The sequence below is a fragment of the Rousettus aegyptiacus genome, unplaced genomic scaffold, assembly GCF_014176215.1.
Source record: "Rousettus aegyptiacus isolate mRouAeg1 unplaced genomic scaffold, mRouAeg1.p scaffold_m13_p_2, whole genome shotgun sequence".
Lineage (NCBI taxonomy): Eukaryota > Metazoa > Chordata > Mammalia > Chiroptera > Pteropodidae > Rousettus > Rousettus aegyptiacus.
Genome location: NW_023416295.1, coordinates 158175625 through 158193388, shown reverse-complemented (window position 1 = coordinate 158193388; position 17764 = coordinate 158175625). Strand labels below are relative to the sequence as shown.

Below are 17764 nucleotides of genomic sequence, written 5' to 3'. Positions count from 1 at the left end.
GCCTGTTATATCTTCATCTCCTCTCCTACTACTTTCCCCTTGCTCACCCTGCTTCAGCCAGCCTGGCTTCTTGCTCTGTATACCCCTGCCCTAAGGCTTTTGTGTGTGCTACGCCCTCAGCCTGCAACACCCTTCTTTTCAATATCTTCTTGGCTCATTCCTTTTGTTTAAAAGTGATATTATCAGAAAGATGCTGCATGACCCCATGTGAAAACACACCCAAACTACCTTTAAGCTACTGACCTTGCTTTATTTTTCATAATATTTACCATAATCTAAAATCTTTAAGCATTTGATTACGACGCCATTTTTCTCCTGGCTTCTCCTCATGCCCTTTACAGTCTAGAATAAAAGTTTTGTAATAGCAAGTTTATTCACTAATATAGCCCTAATGGCTAGAACTGTAAAGACATTTAATAGTTGCTAAGAACGCATGAAAGATTACTGAAAATGAATAAAAGATTTTGAACGAACAAAAAGGAAACAGCTAATTACAGATGAAAAAATGTTCAACCTTACCAGTAAGCAAAGAAATTGGCCAATTTCTTCTTGGTCAAGATAATACTTTTGTCTGTTAAATTGACAAGAACAATCAAATAATAAATTTGTTACTGTTAATACAGCAATGAAAATTATATTTTTATGTATTATGGGGAACCAGTCCCATTGATTCATTTAATAGATATTTACTGCGTACCTACTATTTGTCAGCCATTGTGCAATTTTCTCTAATCCATAATAAAGTTCAAAGTCTATGTATTAGTTATTATAGATTGAGTAGTAACGAATTAACTCTGGAATCCTAGTAGTTTACTATAGCAAAGATTCTCTTCTTGCTCACTTAATATACCTGCCTCAGGTTGGTAAAGAGGTAGGTATTCATGTCACTTCCCATTGTATTGGATGGAATTAGTCACATGGTCCTCCAGAGTGTCAAGGGGGCTAAGAAATAAAGTTTTCTGCATACCCTGAAGGAGCAGACAAACAGATGTTGGTAAATATTAATGTCTACCACAATCCATGATCAAGACATCTTACCACCCTACCAGAATAATCTAAACTACATAAAAAGCTACATTAAGAAAAATGTACATTGATGTCTTATTTATTATTTTGATGAATTGAAATAATCTTAAAAGTTGAATAACAAGGAAATAGATAATGGAATATTGTTTATTCATATTCAGTGGAGTACTATGCAGTCATAAAAATGATAGTTAATGAATAATATACGTATAATATTATAAAATATTAAGTATATAAGTAAATAACAGATATCGTGAAACAGATATCGTGATTATAACACCACAAAAATACACCTAATAAAAACATTCTAAGAAAATACATAAAAAAGTATTTAGTTAACGAATACCTCCTAGATGCTAGGCTCTGTAGATTCAGAGATAAAACATACTGTATTTGGCCTGGAGGTGCCATAGTCATATAAGAATATTTAGAATGGGCTAAAAGAAATTCCTGTCTAAAATTAGAACAGTTATTCCAATAATTTTATGATTGCACATAGGATGGACTTTTATTCCATTTTGACTTGAATCACCCAGAGAATCAGAGACAGTGACTCATTGTTCATTTGACACATAGTTACCAAACGTGCCCTGAGTGGGTGAGAAAGATGATCAGGGCGCCAGACCGCGCCTCCTGACCTTAGACGGCTTACCCTCCAGCTGGAATCCTACGTGTCAAACAAGCCTGGTCCTTGCTGACCTCGGCTTCTGTGGAACTTCTTCCTGGTGCCTAAAACGGTACATGACACATAGTTGGTGTTCTGTAACTTCTGTTTTCCCAAAACATACTCTACTTATGGACTTCCCATCTCAGTTGGTGATATCTACGTCCTTCGTTGCTCTGGTCAAAAATGTGAGGTCATTCGTGACTCCTCTTTTTCTCTCACACTCCACATCAAAGTTGTCAGAAAATACTACAGGTCTTGCCCTCAAAATATATGATAAAATTGGATCGCTTCTCCCCTCCTGCACTGCTATCATCTTAACCTGAGCCACCATTATCTTTTGCTCTGTTACTACATACTATGATCTGAATGTTTGTCTCCTCCCACCGAATTCATATGTTGAAGCCTAAGGCCCAGTAGGATAATATTAGGAGATGGAGCCTTTGGGTGGTGATTATTAGCACATGAGGTACAAGCTCCAATACATGGGATAAGTGCCCTTATAAAAGAAGCCCCGCAGAGCTCCATGGCCCCTTCTATCATGTTAGGTTACAGCTAAAAGGTGGCCAAGTCTATCAGCACCATGGCCTTGGGCTTCTCAGCCTCTAGAACTGTAAGAAAAAAGTGTCTGCTATTTATAAGCCACCCAGTTTGTGATAATTTGTTATAACAACCCAGACAAAGGCACTGCAGTAACCACCTGACTGGTCTCTTGGCTCCTCTTCATGTCCCCTACACAGCTGCTGGTGAAAGCTGTTTAAATCCTGTCTGATCATGGCACTTCTCTGTTCAAACCTCTCTGCCATGGAGTCACCTCCCCGGCCCTTACAATAGCCTTTGTGGCCTTTCTCAGGAAGCTTTCAACCCTGTGTGACTCAGCCTCCTTTTAGTAGCAAATATTGAATAACATCTCCTTTACAATCCAGAATTCATGGACTGTACAACCTCCCTCCAAACATATTTAATGAAAAGAATCATCTGATTGCTCTATCTAAAGTATAAAGCAGAATTAAAGAGAAAATAATCCATAATAAAATATGTACTTTAATATGTAACCATTCATATAAAAACATCGTCATGAATTTCAGAAACACCCACTATCAGATGACACTACCCCATAGAAAACCACTGACCTTTACCATCTGGTCTGTCTTCCTCTCTCTGACCTCAGCACCAACCATCATGCACTTCACTCCTCTGTCCCAGCTTCACCTGACCTCCACGTGGTTTCCAGACCATGCGAGGCACATTCCTGCCAGGGTCTTTGCGATTGTACTCCTTTGGGGAGCCACGTGGCTCACTCCCTCACTCCTTCTGCTCTTTTGCTCCTATGTCCCTCTCTCAGTGAGGCCATCCCTGACCACTTCCTTTACCACGCCAACGTCTCTCCCCGGGTAGCACTTCTGATTGCCTCTCTCTGCTTAGTTTTCTTCATGCCATTTATCATTCAACATACTAGGTATTTTATTTATCTGTTTTCTGTGTCTGCTCCATGAGGTCACAGATTTTTACTCTATTGTATCCTCATGTGCTTGGAACAAAGTAAGTATTCAATAAAAGTTTGATCAATGCATAAAAACAATGAATGACGGGTATATTTTGAGTAATCGAACGGATAGCTACAGGCATCTAGCAATTGTGGCATTATTTCTGAATCACTTTGCCTCCATCCCCCTGTATCTCGCTCCTCTCCAAAACTTCTCCTTTCCCACAAGCTTAGTACTTTCCACTGGATCCCTTCACATCCCCCAATTTAGTGCTTGATCTGGCTTCCTCCAACTTTGGCATCACATCTGGATCACGGATGTGTCTCGCTACCGAGTATAATCACAGTGTGACAGCTTCCTGGCAATGCCCATCTTATCCTCCTTCTTGCCCTCTGCTCTGTCTCCCTCCCCTCCACCTTCCCAAACATTCTATTGCTTTGTCCACAAATGTATTTCCTGCAATATGCTCATCAAACTCCCGCCCATTCCTCAAGGGCAAGTTCAAACAGCAACTCCTTCCTCGAGGATGCCTGATCCACAATCTACAAGTCAGTTTCAGGGCCAGCAGACCTCACAATTACTCTTCTGGCCCCATCACATCCTTTGCTATGCAAAATTGTTGTGTTCATCTTATCCCTCCTGCAGACTTTAATTTGTTTAAGGGCAGGGCGTAAGTCTTAGTCCATCTCTTACTTCTCTCAAGGTACTTGGTAGATGGCCAATGAATATGAAATGAGATAATTTATGTCGCGTCCTTAGTACAGTTCCTGGCACGTAGTGAATGTTCCGCAAATGCTGGCTACGAATACTAGTTCATACATGAGGGAAGCAGAGTGCGGTTTCACCCAGAGGAGAGCAACGACCTGTGAGGGCAGCGAAGTAGGTTTTGAGAGCCTGCGATGTGTCTATAGCCTAGTGGCCCATGCCTCTTGCCATCTGTAGTAGGTCTCCAACGTTCTCTGGCCCACTTGAGTTTTCCTGCACCAAGTTGACAAGGTCTCATCCCAAGTGACCGCATCTCTTCTTCTCTGCCTGTCACAGAAGCTTGCTAGGCTGCTTGCAAATGCAGTCCATAGATAGGGGGAGGGGACTTAATAATCCTGGGGACAACCCTCAGGTTGGGAACTGTTGGAAAAATGTCCCAGCCTCCTTGAATAATAGAAGGACAATTCTGAAGCATGTTTCTCATGGTTTCTTTGAGTGTCCTTACTGGGTTTGAGTACCTCTTGCCCTCATTAGTGACCTGTTTGGGGGTTTTCTCTCTTCCTTGACTTACTTTCTCCACTTTTTCAATTGTGCTTTCTAGGATTGTTCCCCAAAACTACATGCACTCAAGTCTTGCATGTGGAGGAATTGTCATTGCTCAACATTCCTGAAGAAATGGCTGCCCATCCCCTTAGACTGAAAAAAACCCCTAAATACATCACATTGTGATACACCTTCCATGTGGTCTCTTAGTACCAGCATCCCAGCACAAGACATGTCAATGATGGAGGAGAGATGAGGAATGCTTGGGTTATCTGAAGAGATGAAAATTGGAGGAAGAGGTACCTGTCTAATTTATACCAGGTTTCCTTCTAAGCTTATATAAATTCCCCTAGAAAAAGGTTGCAGTGACCCATCACTTAAAAAACCAAGGCTTCCCTCTTACTCTCAGATGTGATCAAGTACTTAGATCTCTATAGGGACACACCCTCCCTCACAGAGACTATTGTGCTATGAAGACACAAAGCACTCACTGGCTTGTGGCTCAGTTTTCTTGGTGCTGTATATGGTCATCAGTGAGGCTGTCATGTGTTCACCAGAGCCTGATGCCTCTTCTCACTGAGCACATGACTAGATTATATTCTTCAGCCTCCTTTGCATTAAATGTGGACATGACTGAGTTCTGGCCAGTGAAATATGAACAGAGCTGATATACATCACCTCCAGGCCTGGCCACTAGAACTCTCCAATGAATCACCCACTGTATGGTACTGATTCCCTGCCAGGAAGCAAAGAACTCCATGGCCCAAGGGCATGGCAGAACTCAAGGTGCCAGTAGCCTGAGGCCCTGAATTACCACGTGGAAGGTGCTTACATTGGCTTGACTATGAGAAGAAACAACTTTTATTGGATTAAGCAACTGAAACTTCAGGGTTTGTTATAGTATCTAGCATTACACCAACCAGTGCAGAAATTGGTACCTAGAGGTGGAATGCTGCCATAACAAAAACCTAAAATAATATAACATTGGCTTAGCAGTTCAGTGGTAATTGGTGAGGAAAGTGATATAAGAAGCTAGAAACAAGGAAACCTGTTTTATAAGTGGCAAAATGTCTGCCTCCTTCAATGGCAGACAGCGTGCCTACTAAGCCTGTTGTTCTAGGGAAAATGGCTAGAAAGAGTCAAATATTAGGATATATTGACTTTTTCCAGGATTCCAGGATAAAGACTAGGGCGAGGTGAGTGAGGTGCCTAGGGTGCAAAATTAAGGAGGCAGTCACTCACACAATTCTGCTCTTAGCACAGTCAAGAGGAGTTCAGGAAAGATTATCTGGTTTGCAAACAGAAATGAAAGAGGCTAGGGGGGTCCAGGAACACAGGGTCTCAAGGATTATAAAAGCCTACCACTTCTGGATCTCAAATAGTAAAACAATATTATGTGAGAGACAAAGGCCCTTACTGACTCAGACCCACTAACAAAGATCTGATTAGGATGTGACCTTCTCATACATGCCGATTATTTCAGAGTCTCGAGACAGCTGCTATTAACTCAGAAGAGAGAGAGAGAGAGAGGCATGCGTGAACAACCAAAGGAACAAGTGAAGCTTGAAAAGTGTGTATCCGAAGAAAACTTTGGGTATAAACTTTTGCCCATGAAATTGTTGGGAAGCACAGATCAGAGCTTTCTAGGTTTTTAGGGAATTTATATTTGCCAAAGAAAAACCGAGCGTGGATTTAAAAGGCCCTTGACAATTAGAACCTTGCACCAACCCTTGAGTCTCTAAACTTGCACAAGCAGGAAGCAGGCTTCCAAAGCTATGCAGTCCTCAAAGAGGACAGGCTCCCCAAGACACACCTCATAGGCTCATGGGTGGTCATGGAGGATAATAGTCAGGGAGGAACCTTCCAGAGAGCAGAAGGGGATCAGAGAGCCAAGGACAAGAAACTCCTTCCAGAGAGACAAATTAGTGTACAATAAGTAGGGGACAGCCAAGGAACTTACTCCTACTTGCGTGACAGGGTCACTTGCACTATGCCTTCCCATTGGGACTACACCATCACCAGGGATGTGTGTTGCGGGTCTCCCATTCCTCCCTTTTGAAATGGGCATTTTCACCACTTTATGCCATTCTTGCCTTCCACTTTAGATTGGATATGAATGGGGCAGGAAAGGCAGTTTGTCCTTTCAGGTCGTACATCACCCAGAAATCCTGCATTTTTAGCTGAACGCAGTAATGACATGGGATGCTGGGTTGTCTCCTTTGGGGGGAGAATAAGTGTGTGGTCTGTGTGGGAAGGCGGGTTAGGTGAGCAAGGTTATGTGGTAACTAAAGGGTGGACTGGAGCAGAATCTACATGTTCACCAAAACCATTTCCTCTTTTATCTGTAAATACAGATAGACTCTATTTCTTAGCGACACTTGCAGATAGATGAGGTCGCGTGTGTGATTTCTGGCAAATGGCATGAGCAGAAGATGTGTGCTGTTCTCGGGCCTCACCCATTAAACACTTCCAGTAAATGGTCCTCCAGTTTTGTTCTCCATTTGCTGGATGGAAGAAGACTTCTGGGCTCTAGGGTATAAGAAAGCTACAAGATGAAAGGAGTTTGGAATCTGAACCTCCTACCAAATGCCTGCAAATGAGTTATATGCAATGAGAAATAACCACCTATTGGGTTAAACCCATAAAATTTTAGAGTTTCTTTGCTGCAGCAATTACCATTACCCTCATACAATCTACCTAAAAGGTTTGTTGTTGGGACTAAAAGAGTTAATATGAAAAATGGTGCCTGGTGCCTAACAGATTAAAAATGGTGCTATGTAAGTGTTGGCTGCTCTGATTTGCTTGAGAACAGGCAAAAATCTGTCATGAACTATGGCTTAGCAGAAAGTGGTAGCAGCAATGGAAAGCAACTTAAACTTGGATTGTGTTCCTAGCTTTAATTGGAAAGTCTTGGAGTCTAAGAGCCAGACCCTAAACCTGGGGACACTCAGGTATTAATAAATACCTAGTCTGATCCCTCTCCTGGCCAACCCTAAATTCCATTCCTTCAGTGCCATGTAAGTTTGAAAGCCAAAAAAAAAAAAAAAAAAAAAAACCAAAACTATTTGCTTCAGCATTCCTCAAACAGAACCAGAACAATGTGTGTTATGCACATAGCCAGGTAACTTCAAGAGTTTAGCTTCATAGAACTAAAAGAAAGATGTAGACGTTCAATATAATAGTCTGCCACTGGAGCAGAAAACAGAGATTCACCAGCCAAGAGCATAGCCGCAGAACCAGCTGAGTCCATCTCTTGTCACCCTAAGGAGATAAAAAGGAAGGGAGGAGGGGAGAAGGAAGAGCGGGAAGAAAGGAGGACGGGAGGGAGGGGGAAAGGTAAGGCATGCCATAATTTCTTTGAACACATTCTAACAAAAAGTCGATCATCGACACATTTCGCTAACATTCTGAAATAGATTTTTAAAACTAAGGCTTGTTATTTTATATCAGAATTTGTATCTTTGCGGTATTCTGAGAGGTTACATTTCATTCAGTTCTGACAAATACTTATTAAGGCCTAGTCTGGGCATGGCTGTTTTTAGCATATTTGGTTCTGTAAAATGTCATGATAATTACAGAATGTATTGTTTTTAATACACAATATACTTCCTCGCCTCGTAAGGAATCCTGCATCACGTGAATAAGAAGAAAGGGAACGATCACAGAAGGAGGACACTCCTGACGGGAGAAATGAGAAACCCACCCCACTCCAGTATGACATCATTGTAACGGCTCTATTCCCAAACGGGTTCCCATATCGAGGTTCTGGGGTTAGAACTTCAACATGTCTTTTGTAGGAAGGCACACAATTCAACTCATAACACTGCTCTTACGGAGTTTACAGCTTAGGAAGGAGCTATAATGTAAATACACCACCACGCAATTAAATATGGAAATGTCACTTGTGGTAAATACTCTAGTGGTGACCAGAACAGTAAGAAGTTACAACAGGAGAAGCTAAGCTAGGGTTGAAGGAGGCGGTCAGGGCAAGTTTCTCTGAGGAAGGATTTTCAGGCCTGGAGCATCCTGGGCATCTTGGAGCAACTAGGGAGCTCTGGTCTGGGCTGCGGAGAAATTTGACAAGTGGCACACAAAAGACCCTCCACAAAGGGCGGCTAGAGAAAACCTGAGAAGCAATAGTCTCTCTTGTGTCACTTCGGTAATCTGAATGGCCCCAAACAGTGGTGTGTGAGCAGGAAATTCAGTTAGTCCTTGAGTCTATGAAAGAAGAAAAGTCTGTCTTGTCATCACGTTCTCCTACTATTTAAGTGGTTGTTTTGTTTAGTCTTTTCAAGGACCATGTGGAGTGAGCCAAATTTCATCTGCAGTCTTCTCCCTTTGGGATCTGGCTGGGGCTGCCAGGTGCTGTGTCTGACGAGGCAAATGTGACAGAGTCACTTCCAGTGTGAACTGTTTGCAAAAAACATGTCATGTTTATGAGATTTCTGGATTAGTGGAAATCAGTTTGAATGTGTAATTTCAGTCAGAGCCGCTGGAATTATTGTGAGTTTTCGGCACAGCGCTGTTTAGTGAGCAAACCTCTGAAAGTATGCTTTTATACTTTCCACACATCCCCCAAAAGTCTCCAAAATCCAGCTATTCTAAAGGGAGTTGAGACTTCCTGGAGCAGTAGACAAAGAAATGAGTGTTAGCTCCCCGGCCAGGTTCGGATTACCTCCGACAGCAACTGGGCCACAGTATGTGGCATATATCTTCGGGGCTACGTGGGGAGAAGGGGAGGGCCCATTGCCCCTGGCTGTGCTGTTGTTGGGCATGGTAGGAAGTCACCCTCCTTCTCTGGGGACAAAGTATTCCGCCCTCAGCTGAACAGTGGCATAACATAGCTCAGTGTCCCAATTTCACCCACTGGCCTCCATTTCCCATATCGTCTGAGGTCAGAGAAACCCAAGCCAGCAGAGGTGACTCCACAGCCCCACAGGAAGCAAAAGCTGTGAGAATAAGGATGTGCCGCCCTGTGCACGTCCCCAAGGAGCTGTCTATGCATGGAGCCAGAGCAGCTTTCGGGCCAGCGTCCAGGCCTGCTACAGAGGGCCAGGTGGTGTTGGAGTTGGCCCACTACCCTCCTCCATCACATTTTCCAGGAAGGGGTGGGTAGGGATGAGTGGTAGGTGGGGACACTGTCAGCAATGAATGTTGGTGTTTTTGAGAGGGAGCCAAAGCATTGTGTGTTTCAGGGGGTCTGGCAGACTGTCTCCACCAAGGGAGACGCACAGGACAAGCCGGCCATTGCAGCCTAGAGCCGATGTGTTCGAACTCGCAGGGTAGAATGGGAATGGGTATGAGTTACACCGTGAGGGTTAAGCCTTTTTTCCCCCTTCCTTCCACCTTTAAGCAAATGAAGCAAAGGGACCAAGCAGTGGGCTTGATGAAATGAACGGGCGCTGTTTATTACCAACCAGTCTTGCCAATCATTTCCAGCAGTTAGAAGTCGACAGAGAGTTTGTTGCTCTCTATTGTCCAGGACTCGAGTCTTAGCTGAGGCAAGTGGGCATTAATAATAGTTGTCCATGAACAAGAAAGAAAGAAAGAAAGAAAGAAAGAAAGAAAGAAAGAAAGAAAGAAAGAAAGAAAGAAAGAAAGAAAAAAGAAAAAACATAGAAATAAATGTACCTGAGGAAGTAAAAGACCTGCGCACCAAAAATGATAAGACTTTAACAAAAGAAATTAGAGAAGACTTAAATAAATGAAAAGATGTTCTGTGCTCATAGATTAGAAGAATATGTATTTTTAAGATGTCCATACTACCCAAAGTGATCTACAGATTTAATGCAAAGTCTGTTGAAATTCCTATGGCATTTTTTCAAAGAAATAAAACAGACAATTCTAAAATTTGTATAGAACCACAAAAAACCCCAAATAGCCAAAGTAATCTTGAGAAAGAACAAAGTTGGAGGCATCATGCTCCCTGATTTCAAACTACATTACAAGGCTATAGTAATTAATATGGTATTGGCATAAAAACAGACACAGACCAATGGAACAGAAAAGAGAGCTCAGAAATAAAGCCACACATATATGGCCAATTATTTATGACAAAGGAGACAAGAATACACAACGGGGGAAGAATAGTCTCTTCAATAAACGGTGTTAGGAAAACCAGACAGCTACACGCAAAAGAATGAAACTGGACCACTATTTAAGGCTGTACACAAAAATTAACTCAAAATGAATTAAAGACTTGAATGTAAGACCTGAAATTATGAAACTCCTTAAAGAAAATATACCCAGTAAGCTCCTAGATATCAGTGTTAGTGATAAGTTTTTGGATTTGACACCAAAAGCAAAAGCAACAAAAGAAAAAAATAAACAATGGCACTAAATCAAACCAAAAATCTTCTGCACAGCAAAGACGATCATCAACAACAAGAAAAGGCAAACTACTGAATGGGAGACGCTATTTGCAAATCATATAGCTGGAAACGGGTTAATATCCAAAAGACGTAAAGAACTCATACAACTCAATAGCAAAAAAAATAAAAAGTCTGATTTTTAAAATGAGCAGAGGATCTGAAGAGACATTTTGCAAAGAAGACATACAGATGGCCAGTAGGTACATGAAAAGACATTCCGTATCGCTAGTCATCAGGGAAATGCAAATCAAAAACACGATATCACCTCACGCCTGTATTATCACAAAGAAATAACAAGTGTTTGTGAGTATGTGGAGAAAAGAGAACCCTTGTGTACACTGTCAGTGGGAATGTAAATTAGTGCAACCAGTATGGAAAACAGAATGGAAGTTCTTCAGAAAATTAAAAAATAGAATTGCCATATGATGCAGCCTTTCCATTTCTGGGTATTTATCTGAAGAAAATAAAAACACTAACTTGACAAGATATATATACCCCCATGCTCATTGCAGCATTATTTACAATAGCCAAGATATGGAAACAACCTAAGTGTCCATCGATGGATGAATGGATAAAGAAAATGTGGCATGTATACAATGGAACATTATGTGGCCATAAAAAAGAATGAGATCTTGCCATTTTGAGAACGTGGATGGACCCTGAGGGCATTATGCTAAGTGAAATAAGTCAGACAGAGAAAGACAAATACTATGTGATCTCATTTATATGTGGAACCTAAAAAACAGAACAAAACTGAGCTCATAGACAGAAGAACAGATTGGTAGTTGCTGAGGTTCGGCGGGGAGACAGCTAAAATGGATGAAGGGGGTCAAAAAATAAAAACTTCCAGTTATAAAATAAGTAAGTTTTAGGGATGTAATATACAGCATGGTGACTACAGTTAATAATAATGTACTGCATATTTGAAAATTGCTAAGCGAATAAATCTTAAAAGCCTCCATCACAAGAAAAAAACTTTTTGTAACAATGTATGGTGACAAATGTTAACTAGCCTTATGGTGATGATTGTTTCACAATATATACAAATATCGAATCATTATGGTGCACACCTGAAACTAATATAATGTTATATGTCAATTATACTTCAATTTAAAAAAGAAAAAAGAAGTTAAAAATGATAATAATTGTTGCCCAGCTTGCTGCCAGAGGGATGTAATCGGGCTGCGTGAGTTCTTAACTAATTATTCAGTCCTTTCCACTATGGTTAGACTTCTTCCTCACGTAACCCACTGCCCTAAAGCAACCCAGGAGAACAAAGACAGGGGAAGAATGTGAAAATCCAGAATGGCCAACTTCTACCAGCTCCCTGGGGAAGTTTTCTATCAGAAATGGGTCCTGCCAGCGCAGAGCTCTCCTTAAGGAGCAGGGGAGCTCAGTGGGTTGAGCTTGGCCCCGTTCGCCCTCCGTCTGATCACTGCTCGACTCCCTTTGGAAGGCTCCATGCGGCAGGCTGTTTCCCACCTGGTGCCAATCCTAGAGGTTATGTTGCCCCCAGGAGGCTATCAACATAAAACCAGACCCGGGGCCATATGTTACAGGTTTGAGGCTTGCGGTATTTGAAGCTGCACAATCCTCTGGGAGACTGAGTATTCGCAGGGATCAAGCTGATGGGGTAGTAGTAGGTGCCTAAGAGGAGGCCATCCATCCTCTGAACTCACAGCCTGCCTGTCGTCTGTAATCCCATCAGTCGGAATTTCAGAGATTCCTCCATTGGGTTGCCAGATTTAGCAAACAAAAATACAGGATATCCTATTAAATTTAAATTTCAAACAAACCCTGAACACTATTTAGTATAATTATGTCCCAAATATTGCCTGGGATATACTTATGCTTAAAAGGTATTTGTTCTTTATCTAAAATGCAAGTTTAACGATACCTCTGACACCTCTAACCCAGGAGCAGGATTCCTCCAGAAGCTTTTACTAAACACAGAAGTTGAAGAAATGTTCCTGGAATGCTGGCTTCTTTATTTGGTAATTAGCCTTTAAACTCTTCTATGGGCTGGTTGTCAGACTGAGCGGTATTTATTTACGGAATAAACAATCTAATACAGAGAACCTGATTGGCCAGTTGTCACCAACCCAGCCAAAGGAACCCTTTCCAAAAAAGAAGCGCATCCTATAAAAATTAAACCTTCAGGTACTTTATCTCCACGGCAATCTGATGCCTCGGAGTGATGACCTGCCCATCCGGGCCCAGCCCTTTCTACACCATGGGAACACACACGCCCAGGAACAGCTGGGCGTGTTCTCTCTTTTTTCATTGTCCCCTTCGCCTCTGTGCTAGAGCTGTGAGGGGGGCAAGCCCCACTCACTTCCCCTAGCTAACTCCCCATTCTCCCACATACAGAAGTTCCCTAAACCCTTATACCTGAGAATCTGGGCCAATATTCGGTAGGAAAAGCAATTTCACTTTTTTACTGAGGTGCAATTCATATAACATAAAATTAACTATTTTAAAGTGTGTTATTCAGAAGCAGGTAGTATACTCACGGCATTGTGTACCTGCCACCTCTATTCGGTTCTAGAATGTTTTCATCAACCCTAAAGAAAGCCTCGCACCCATTAAGCAGTCAGGCCCCAGCAACTTACTTTTGATCTCTTCAGAAATGGAGGGGTTCCCTCCATGATGCTGGAGTGAAGGGAATGAGAGAAAATGAGAAGCCACGCGCAAAGGGAGCCCACGGTCAGGGCTGCTTTACAGGCCTAACTGTACACCTTTAATTGGTTTGTGAAATAAAAGGTTTTGCAATTAAAGGGCCGCAGAAAGGCAGGTGCGGAAATAAAATGGGTCTCTGGTTGACAGAAGAGGGTGCACTTCAGGGCAGGGCTTACCAGGGAGAACTGGCAGAAGCTGCCAGGCTGCGAAACAACGTGGGGCACGAAAGGCCGTCCTGTGAAAGGTGGAAGCCTGCTCTCAGGTCATCACATCCTTGGGGAGTAGAGTGAGGGAAGGGATGCCCAAAAGATGCCCACCTGGGCTCAAGCTCCCGAGCTTCCGGGTTCAGAGCGAGCAAATGAATCACCGCGGGGAGGAGCTGGGCTTTGCTGTGGGCATGCGACTGCTTTGAGGTTTCTTGATTTACAGGAGTTAGTTCCTTCTCAAAGGAACCCTTGACTCTCTCCTCGCTAGAGGGACCAACCCTCCTTATTGTATATAAAATCTGGTGCGACTGCATTTTTGGAGACAACTGCTACTTCCTGCAGTGAATTGCAGCACTTTTATCATCCAGCTGGTTCCAGCTTCCTTTATTATTATTATTTTTTTTTTTTGCTGCCCACGGGGGTTCCCAGCTCCCCACAAAACCAGAAGCTCTCTCACTTTGAAGAGAGTTGCAAGGGTTGTTCCCTTTGTACAAGATTGGGGGTCAGATGTCGACCCCCTTTATTAAAAAGGATACGAAAAAAATAAAAAAAGAATAAAGAGGAATATCTTCCTGAGGTTGTTTGAGCTGCCAGGGTGGCAGGGAGAATAACAGTCATCTACTTGGCAAACATGTATTGAGTGGGTGTTTGTACAAGGCACTGGATAAGAAGATGCAAATAGTTAACCAGTGACATTTAGGTATTGCGTTCTACACACCGGGCACCATTGTAAGTGCCCCATTTATATTAACTCATTGAAGTACAACGGTCCTGCGATTCTGCGAAAATGCTCTTGCCTCAGGGTGGCTGCCCACAGTGTTGTTCGTCTTGTGTCCAGGTCTTATCCATCACCCCCAACAGTCAGGAAGAATTCAACCTCCTCCTTCCCCTCTCCCCCTGTGCACAGGACACAAAAAAGTTGTGGTAACAACAACAGAAAGGGGAGGAACACGAACGTGTTCATCCCTCTGTGAACAGAGCCCGCCCCACAAATATCTTTATCCTCCAGGCATCTCTCCATGGTCCGTGAGAGCTGAACCAGCTGGCCGGTCTGCCCAGCCTATGAACACCTTGCTCAGGCATCGGAGAAGTGGCAATGTTCAGATGGAGGCCTTGACTGAATACGTGTGCTTTGGGCGCCAGACAAAAATGTTTGAAGGTGAAACCCCCTAGTACGAGACACAAGGTTGATGTTTCCATGAAGAGAACCGGGAGGAGCTCCCTGGCCCGGCCTGGAAGGCACCCATCCTGGGTGTGAGGGGTGAAGAACCCCGCCCATGAGGTGATATCCTTTTCTAACAAAAATAATTCGTTAAATATATAACAACCCTTATACCATTTCTTTCGCACTGACAAATCCATAAATTAGGAAAGAGTCTTTATCGTGTCCTGCAGTAAGATCAGAAAATGTAGTCCCCATGTTTTCCCTTCCACGCTGCACTTAAATAAAATTGTGATCTCTTTAAATTACAATACATCTGAAATGACATCTCACTTTTAAATGTACTTTTTTTTTTTTCATTTTCCAAAACATTTTATTCACACACCACTGGTTTGTGGGTTTTGAGGACCAACATCTGTATAGATCCCTGTATAATGTCCAATTAACTTCAGTTCTGGTGCAGCCTCTCAGGGCCCGCACACCATCCTTACAGCTTGAGTTCCAGTGACACATACCAGACAAGCTGCCCTTGGGCTCCGGAAGGGGGGTCGGTCAGCTCCTTGAAGGCCACATGCTCTCACCTTGTTTCCTGTCTTGCATCCCGTTGTTGGGGTGTGTGTGTGTGTGTGTGTGTGTGTGTGTGTGTGTGTGTGTGTGTAATTGAAGCCTTTCAAGGAAGGGTTAAAGAGTCATGTGCAAATTAGCTTCTCTCCCATGGAGGGCACTTAGAATCACGGCGCTTAGAAGAAGTGGGATAATGAGGGGCTTGCTGGTTGTGATGTTGCTTCCCTGGGAAGCTACAGGAAGGATGAGGAGACTAATTGGCTGGTCTGGCAAACAAATCGAGATGAGTCCGAAAGGAGGAGCCAGATGCTGGCAGGAAGTGAATAGAAATTCACCTTCGCACTGGCTCTTCAGCGGCGGAGCACAGATGGTGAAAAGCAGACCCTTAGGGAGAGAGCAAAGGCCCTTGTCGATATCTTCTGCCAAGAGGGGAACAAAGAGGATTTGCCAGCGCCTCCAGGAAACAGCCTTTGCTCTCATTTCAGGATCCTTTAAAGAGTTTGCCTATATCACAAACCTGTTAGTATGCGCTTAGCAGCTTCGGGGAGTGTCCAGACAGTGTAACAACAGGAATGCTGTGAGTGAGGCTTCAGTGGCAGCAGGGAGATGGAAATAATTGGCTTAAAATACTGGACATGGGCACCCTCTAATCTGGTTTGACCTTGAGTACTCATGCAGGTGGTGCCCTGCAGAATGCTGGGGGCACCATTGACATGCAAATTGCATTCCCTAGACCCCCGAAGATCATAGGCCACACAATTATCAGCAGTCCTATGCCTGATGTCTTGGAAGTTGAGCCTCCCATTCAATTTCATTCTCCCTGCTCCATGGGGCTCTTCGGGTGTCTAAGCAGGAAGCTTACAGGGGCCAGTAGCTGCTGCTCTGCATCCTCATTTCCACAAGGAATTGATAGTATCCATTTTCCCGACATACTCACTTAAAGTATAAAAACCTGATAGATTAACTTGGTGGAAGGAAGTAGGAAGTAAGAAGGAAGGCAATACAAATTAGTTTAATGACATGTAATATCTTTATGCTTGAATATGTAGAGGGAATCAGAATAGGGCTATAATTTTTTAAAACTCCCTCTCAGTGGCTTAAATAATATGAAAAATTTACTGTTTGCTTAACAAGAAGTCCTGACATAGGGCAGAAGCAGTTAGTTAAGTCAGTGGTTCAACAATATTAGGAAAGATTCGGGTTTTTTACAGCCATCCCATACCATTCTCACTTAGCAGATCAGCTTGGACCCTCTGGCTACCTTACCTAATGGCTACGAGATGGCTGCCATGGTTCCAGACACTCCACAAACACCATGACATCCTTTGAACAAATAGTCCTTTCCTGCATGTGTGTGTGTGTGTGTGTGTGTGTGTGTGTGTGTGTGTGCACGCGTGCGTGTGTGTAGGCATGTGTGTTTGTTTAATCTGAGAGGAAAACCTTAGTCAAAAGCCCTCCATCTTAGAGTACAAGATAAGCTGCTCACACAAAAAGACTTGAAAATACGATGGCTCAAACAAGAAAGAAGTTTGTTTTACTCTCCTGTATCAGTCCCAGTTTCTTTTTATTTTATTGCTCTGCCATTCCCTGAAGTTATGTTCTTGCTTCGAGTTGGATTACCAATACCAACGTCCAGTCTAGAGAAAGGGAAGAACGGTAATTACCTTATTAAAAACACGATCTAGAAATTAGACTCATTTTTCCCTCACATCTCATTGGCCAAAACTTAGTCACATGACCACATCTTGCAGCAAGGGACACTGGGAAGCAAAGACTATAGTGGGGCATGTGACCAGCCAGCACTGGAAGAGTGCCGCTACTGAAAAGAAAGGGAAAAGAGTAGGAGGTAACTAACCTTCTCTGCCACACTCCACTAGTAGATTTCTGCTCTCCTCTTGTTGTCCAGAATTACTTCACGTGATCAGGCCTAAACCACTCACTGCGTGAGAAATGGCATCACACAATCGACTCAGGCCAGGGTTCCTGATCCTCAGCACCACTGACATTTTGGACTGGATGATTCTTTGTTGAGGGAAGCTGTCCTGTGCATCGTAGAATGTTTAGCAGCATCCCTGAGCTCTACCCACTAGCTGTCGGTAGCACAATTCTCCCCTCTTGTTGTGACAACCAAAAATGTCCTCAGACATTGCCAAACCACTGTTAGTTGAGAATCCCTGGTTTAGATCAACTAAGCTATTCCCCTGGAACACAAATAGGATGCCTGTTCCTTGAATCATATTTGAAAAGGATGGACACAAAATCAGAGCTCGTCTACCAAGAGTGATGGAGGAAACAGTGACCAGCGGTGCTGCCTACGAACAATCACAAAATAAACATCAAACAAGATGTCACCCAAT

The 17764-nt window shown here is 43.0% G+C and overlaps 1 long non-coding RNA gene across 1 annotated transcript; it reads right to left on the bottom strand.

Annotated features, from left to right (window-relative positions):
• Positions 1–552: 552 nt before the first annotated feature.
• On the bottom strand, positions 553–13772 carry LOC118613861. Its single transcript, XR_004955975.1, has 3 exons — positions 13652–13772; positions 1679–1755; positions 553–571 (listed from the first exon to the last, which is right to left on the bottom strand). It is a non-coding gene; the product is annotated as an uncharacterized LOC118613861 (long non-coding RNA).
• Positions 13773–17764: the final 3992 nt, after the last annotated feature.